The following is a 6,072-nucleotide window of genomic DNA, read 5'->3' on the forward strand; positions in this document are numbered from 1 at the left end:
GAGCATAATGCTATGGTTGCTGGAATCCATGTGGATTAAAATGTTTACTTACACCTTGCTGATATGGTTGCTGAATAGCATTCTGATTATTACTCCAGCTGAAATTTGGATGATTTCTGTTGTTAGGATGATAAGTAGTTGGCACAGGCTGCTACGGTCGCTGATAATTGTTCACATACTGAACAGATTCATTAACAAGAGAACACTGATCCGTAGCATGAGAACCTGTACAAAGTTCACAGACCATAGCTATCTGATTGACTCCAAAGGTGGCTAGAGAATCGACCTTCAAAGACAGCGCTTGGAGCTGCCCTGCAAAAGCTGTAGCTGCATCAACTTCCAGAATGCCTGCTACCTTCCCAGATATCATCCTTTAAGTTGGGTTTTGATGCTCATTTGCAGCCATAGTCTCAATAAGATTATAAGCCTCAGTATAGCTTTTGGCCCACAAGGCGCCTCTAGCTGCTGCATCGAGCATGGGCCGAGATTGGGCCCCCAAACCATTATAGAAACCAGTGATCACCATCCAATCAGGCATACCATGATGTGGACACTTTCTCAACATCTCCTTGTAGCGCTCCCAAGCTTCGCACATGGATTCTATAGGTTGCTGCGCAAACTGAGTAAGAGCACTCCTCATAGCCGCAGTTTTCGCCATTGGATAGAACTTTACCAGAAACTTTTGCGCAAGATCTTGCCAAGTAGTAATGGACCCAGCTGGTTCAGAATGTAACCAGTCCTTATATTTATCCCTCAGAGAGAATGGGAAAAGCCTCAGCTTGATAGCCTCATCAGTCACACCATTATATTTAAAAGTACTACAGATCTCGACAAAATTCCTGATTTGCATTTTGGGGTCTTCAGTAGCAGCACCTTCAAAGGAAACAGAATTCTGCACCATCTGAATAGTGCCCGACATGATTTCAAAAGTGTTAGCCTGAATAGCCAGATGAAGGATGCTTGACTGAATGTCATCAATTTTAGGCCGAGAAAAGTCCATAAGAGCTAGATCTGCGGGAACTATACGATCACCCATGATTACTAGTTCTTTCTGCTCACTCTCTATATCCGAATCTTCAAAATCTATCTTCTCCAGAATACCAAGAACTTCGTCTGTCTCCTCAGCCGTATCTAAAGTCCTCTTATGAGTACGAGAATGTGTTGCATAAACGCTCGCTAAAGTACCTGAAACACAACCGGAAACAATAAGTAACAAGTCTTAATCAATGAGTCATAATGACCACTGATGGTAAGTACATAAACTAAACAAATACGCCGAGTCCCCGGAAGCAGCGCCAAAAACTTGTTAGGGCGAAAACACGCGCTAATAATACACGCAAGTGTACGCGTCTGCAAGTAATATAGAATACTTTCTAGTTCATTCCCACAGAGACTCAGACTAATTATGTTCAATTACACTTACTCACCAATGTTTAATTACTTCTCTATGTCAAGACAATAACACTTAGATTTGATTAACTAATTATTAACTACAATTAACTACGAGAATTAAGCACTTAATTGACACTTGAATTAACAATATTAAACACACATGAGATCATAACTTCAATAGTTATTGTTATTACCCTTAACATGTAACGGTGATGATATTAATCGAACAACACGAAACTGATAAAAGCCAACTTTCGTTGTACTAATACCATTCTACCAAGCATCCACAATTAAGACAGAAGTTGAATAGGCATCAATTATGTTGAGACCCTATATGTCTACAGAATTTGACAACATAACGATTTAAGCATAATTTATTCCTTATGATTATATATGGCAAGTAAAACGGTTAGAGTTACCCACTAATCATGCATACACATACATTAACCTATGCTAGCATGGCAAGTTCTAAATCTCAAGATCCACCGTCGCTTCACAAGAGATCAACACCCTATCTTATATCTTCGTGACGCACATAAGATGAATAAGCACAACCAATACTAGATATCATACAATAATCACACACTAAGGTATTAAACAACTAACTAAAGAATTCCATAGTAAATCCGTTACGACCCCATGATCACGATTAGCCCATGATAACACTCATCGTCATCATGGGTTCATATGAAAACATGATAATAACACACGAGAATAACTAAATAAACTACTTATATTAAACCAGAGTACGTCACAAGAGTAAATAGGTTCAAAGCAAAGAAAACTAGCATCCACTATTACAACAAATAAAAGAATCACAGAAAATATGCTTCCTCTTGCTTGCGATGTGCTAAAACGGTCTTCTTCCTTATCTCCTTGCTCCTCGATTGATACCACGATTCAACACACGTGAAACCTCTCTGAAAACTACTTATATAGAAGCCCCACAAAACCCAGCTATCTTATAAGTTGGAAGCTCAACAAAATTATGAGTCTAAAAATCAGTAACTTTTTTTACGCCCCTGAGCGGCCGCTCAGCAATCCTGAGCGGGCCCCTAGCTTCCTGAGCGGGCGCTCAGAACCTTTCTGGAAAATTCATTTTTCTGCTCCCGTTCTTCGCTGCATTCTGCTCCTAACTTCCCACTTGCCATGCCAAGCACATACTAAGGCTTATTCTTGATGAAATCTCTCCACAAATGCAAGTAATACCCTGAAATACACAAATACTAGAAAAACGCATCAAACACACAAAATACTTGATTTCAAGACATCAATTCAAGCCATTATAAGATGTTCTAAGTGGTATAAAATGCCACTTATCAGTCTGTCACTTAACTGTTTGACAGTCAAGTGACCAACATTAGCCTTTTTCCCTTTCTTAACTTGACTCGATTATCTTGAAACAAAGTTCTTGGAAACAGATCCATACTTTTCATTCAACTTAACAAGTTTGGCTTTACTGATAGGCTTGCTTACAGCCGACGGATGATGATTTTCATCAGTCGACGGATAACCCTTTTTGTTATCCGACGGATGATCCTCATCATCCATCGAGTCTACATCTGTTAGCACTCCATCCACCAAATTTGGTTCTAGTTTCTCCTTGTTCTTTTTCCAGGCTTCGTCACAGAAGGACTCGATTCCTTGAACTTTGGTGATTTGAGCATGGACATCTCTAGATATTTTCCATGCCTTAATCACCTCCTGTTCACGCTTGAGCTGCTTCTTCAAAATTTCTTCTTCCTTCAAGGACTCAGTTAATTCCTCCTAGGAAATCTTACACTCAATTCTTAATTTTTCAAAATCAATGAACTGAGACTCTAGCACATTGTTTCTCTCACTCAAAAACAAATTGTTTTCTTTGATTTTAGCATTTTCTTTAGTAAGAGACTTAAGTGTAACACACAAATGATATAAATTTGTAGACATGTCATTTATAGCATCATTACACTCAGCTTTAGATAAATATGCAAGGTTTGTAGTAATTACCTGATTACTTGAAGAACTTATTTCTGTTTCATCAGACTTGGCCATTAGGGCTAGATTGACATAGCTGACATCTTCATCTTCATCCAGACCATCTGCTGCCCATTCGTTTTCTTGTGTAATGAAAGCCCTATCCTTTTGTTTGAGCAGCTCAAAGTATTTTTGCTTATAATCTACAGGCTCAAACTTTTTCTTGCTGGAATCTGACTTTCTACACTCACTGGCAAAGTGCCTTGCCAAGCCACATTTGAAACATTTGAATTTTGATTTATCCACCATGTTTCTATTTGGCTTGGTTGCTCCAAAGTTCTTTTTGAACTTGAGCTTGGAAAATCTTCTGGAAACAAATGCTAAATGTTCATCAATGTCTTCGATGTCATCTTGGCTCAAAGAATCTTCACTTTCTACTGCAAGCCCCTTGCCCTTGCTTTCACAGACCCTTGAAGTTGACTCAACAGCTTCCATCTTCATCTCCTTCTCTTTCTCTAACTCAGCAACTAGTGCAATGGACCCTCCTTTCTTCTTTCCTCTCTCCATCCTCTCATCTTGCTCTATTTCAAGCTCATAGGTTTTCAGGATGCCATACAGTCTCTCCAAAGTAAACTCTTTATAATCTTTTGAGTTTCTAAATAAGACTGTCATTGGTTTCCATTCCTTTGGAAGAGATCTAAGGAATTTCAGATTGGAGTCTTTTGTCTGATAGACCCTTCCATGCAACTTTAAAGCATTTAGCACTTTTTAAAACCTACTAAAAATGTCCGTGAGAGACTCACTTTCTTCATTATGAAAATGCTCATATTTCTGAATCAGTAGCTACATCTTGTTTTCTCTAACTTGCTTAGTGCCATCACAGATGATTTGTATTGTATCCCAAACATCCTTGGCAGTTTTGCAGTTGATAATGTTGTCAAACATATCACCATCAACTCCATTAAACAGGATATTCATAGCCTTTTTATCCTTCCTGACTTGTTCAATATCAGGATCAGACCATTCATGCCTTGGCTTGGGGACAGATGGCTCATTTCCAGTTGCAGCTCTCATTGGAACATGAGGGCCTCTTTCTATGCAGTCCACATAGGCCTCATCTTGAGAAAGCAAATGAAGATGCATCTTTACCTTCCAATGATGGTAATTATCTTTATCCAAAAAAGGAATCATGACTCCAACATCTTTCTTGTTCATCTTGCTGTATTGTTTTGATCTTTAAACTCTTTGTTCTTCAAGAGCTTGCTCTGATACCAATTGTTAGTCCCTTAACAATGTAACAAGAACTACAGAAGGGGGGGGGGTTGAATGGAATTCTTGAAACTTTTTCTTGAATAAAAAAGTTCTAACTCAAATATATATATAAGTGTGAATTGATTAGCAGAATGCGGAATAGTTACTTGAAATGAATCAACACACAAGTAATTAAAAATAAGAGTCTTTAAAAACTTTCTGGTGGATTTGAATGATTCCACCAGAGATATATAATATATATCGAGAGAACTCTGTGTGCAAAAAGCTCACAGCTGCTTACAAAATGATAACAACTAAGAATGAGAGAAATGCTAAGAATGCAGCTTACAAATGTTTCTCCCTTGGTTTCTTAGTTACTTAGTTACTATTCTATTTGCTGCTTCTTGGTTTATATATCACCAAGATTATAAAGTAATAAGACAAGATAATAAAAAAAATATTATCAAGTCTAATACGATGCTACTTCATTACTCTATTCCAGCATCTTTGAATATCTTCATAATAGTATGGAAATGGCAATCCTTCTTTGTTCTCGAAAACCCAGTTGAATAGGCTACCACATTCCATTTGCATACACTTGACGCATGTGACTGCGTTATCACTGTCAACAGATATTTGAATTCTTTATCCATCGAGTTCATGATCATCCATCGAGTTAATGATCATCCGTCGGGTTGTGATCATCCGTCGAATTCATTATTGGTTATCCGTCGGGTAGCAATCAGGCACTTGCCTTTATTTCATTTGAGCAGAACTACAAGACATCATCTATGTACAATTAATTAACCTATTCTGCATATCTAGTTAAAGTCAACATGACTTAGGTACTACTACAGATTCTAAACAATGTGTATGCAGAAATGTGCTACAGACTTATTGTTACATAAGTTACTCACTCGATGGATAATAAGTCATCATCCGTCGGGACTAAAATGAGTTATCCGTCCGGACTATAATCCTTATCTGTCGAGTGCTACATTTTCACTAAGTAAAATATACCAAGGTGTTTTGTTCATGAAATTATCAAGTACACAACATATACACAACAAATATAGGTCTCTAACTGCCCCCACAAAACCTATCAAAACAGGGCTGCTTCATTAATAAATACTGTATTATATGTATTTCGACTTCATTGACAATTTTTAGCATAATACAATTATCGAAACCAAGTCATAAACTCAAACTAATATATCAGCAAAAAGAAACTTAAGTCGTATAAAAACATAGCTCTGAAAATCATAATCAAGGCTTAAAAGCAAATAATTGTATACCTTTAATCATGAATCAAGTAAGAGAGACAAGCCCATGATGTTTTTCATCTTTGCCCAATTTTTATGTCATCTAGATACAAACAAAAAACAAAAAAAAATCTGGAAACTGATTGTTGAACCCGTTGAGAAGAAAGCCCCAATTTTTATAAACCCTAATTACTAGAACCCATGCTCCAAG

At 37.4% G+C, this 6,072-nt stretch overlaps 1 non-coding gene across 1 annotated transcript; it reads left to right on the forward strand.

Annotated features, from left to right (window-relative positions):
* The first annotated feature begins 536 nt into the window (after positions 1–536).
* On the forward strand, positions 537–643 carry LOC141669525 (small nucleolar RNA R71). The gene has a single exon (XR_012553802.1). It is a non-coding gene; the product is annotated as a small nucleolar RNA R71 (small nucleolar RNA).
* The last annotated feature ends 5,429 nt before the right edge of the window (positions 644–6,072 follow it).

Source organism: Apium graveolens, chromosome 6 (genome assembly GCF_009905375.1).
Source record: "Apium graveolens cultivar Ventura chromosome 6, ASM990537v1, whole genome shotgun sequence".
In the NCBI taxonomy this organism is placed as follows: Eukaryota; Viridiplantae; Streptophyta; class Magnoliopsida; order Apiales; family Apiaceae; genus Apium; species Apium graveolens.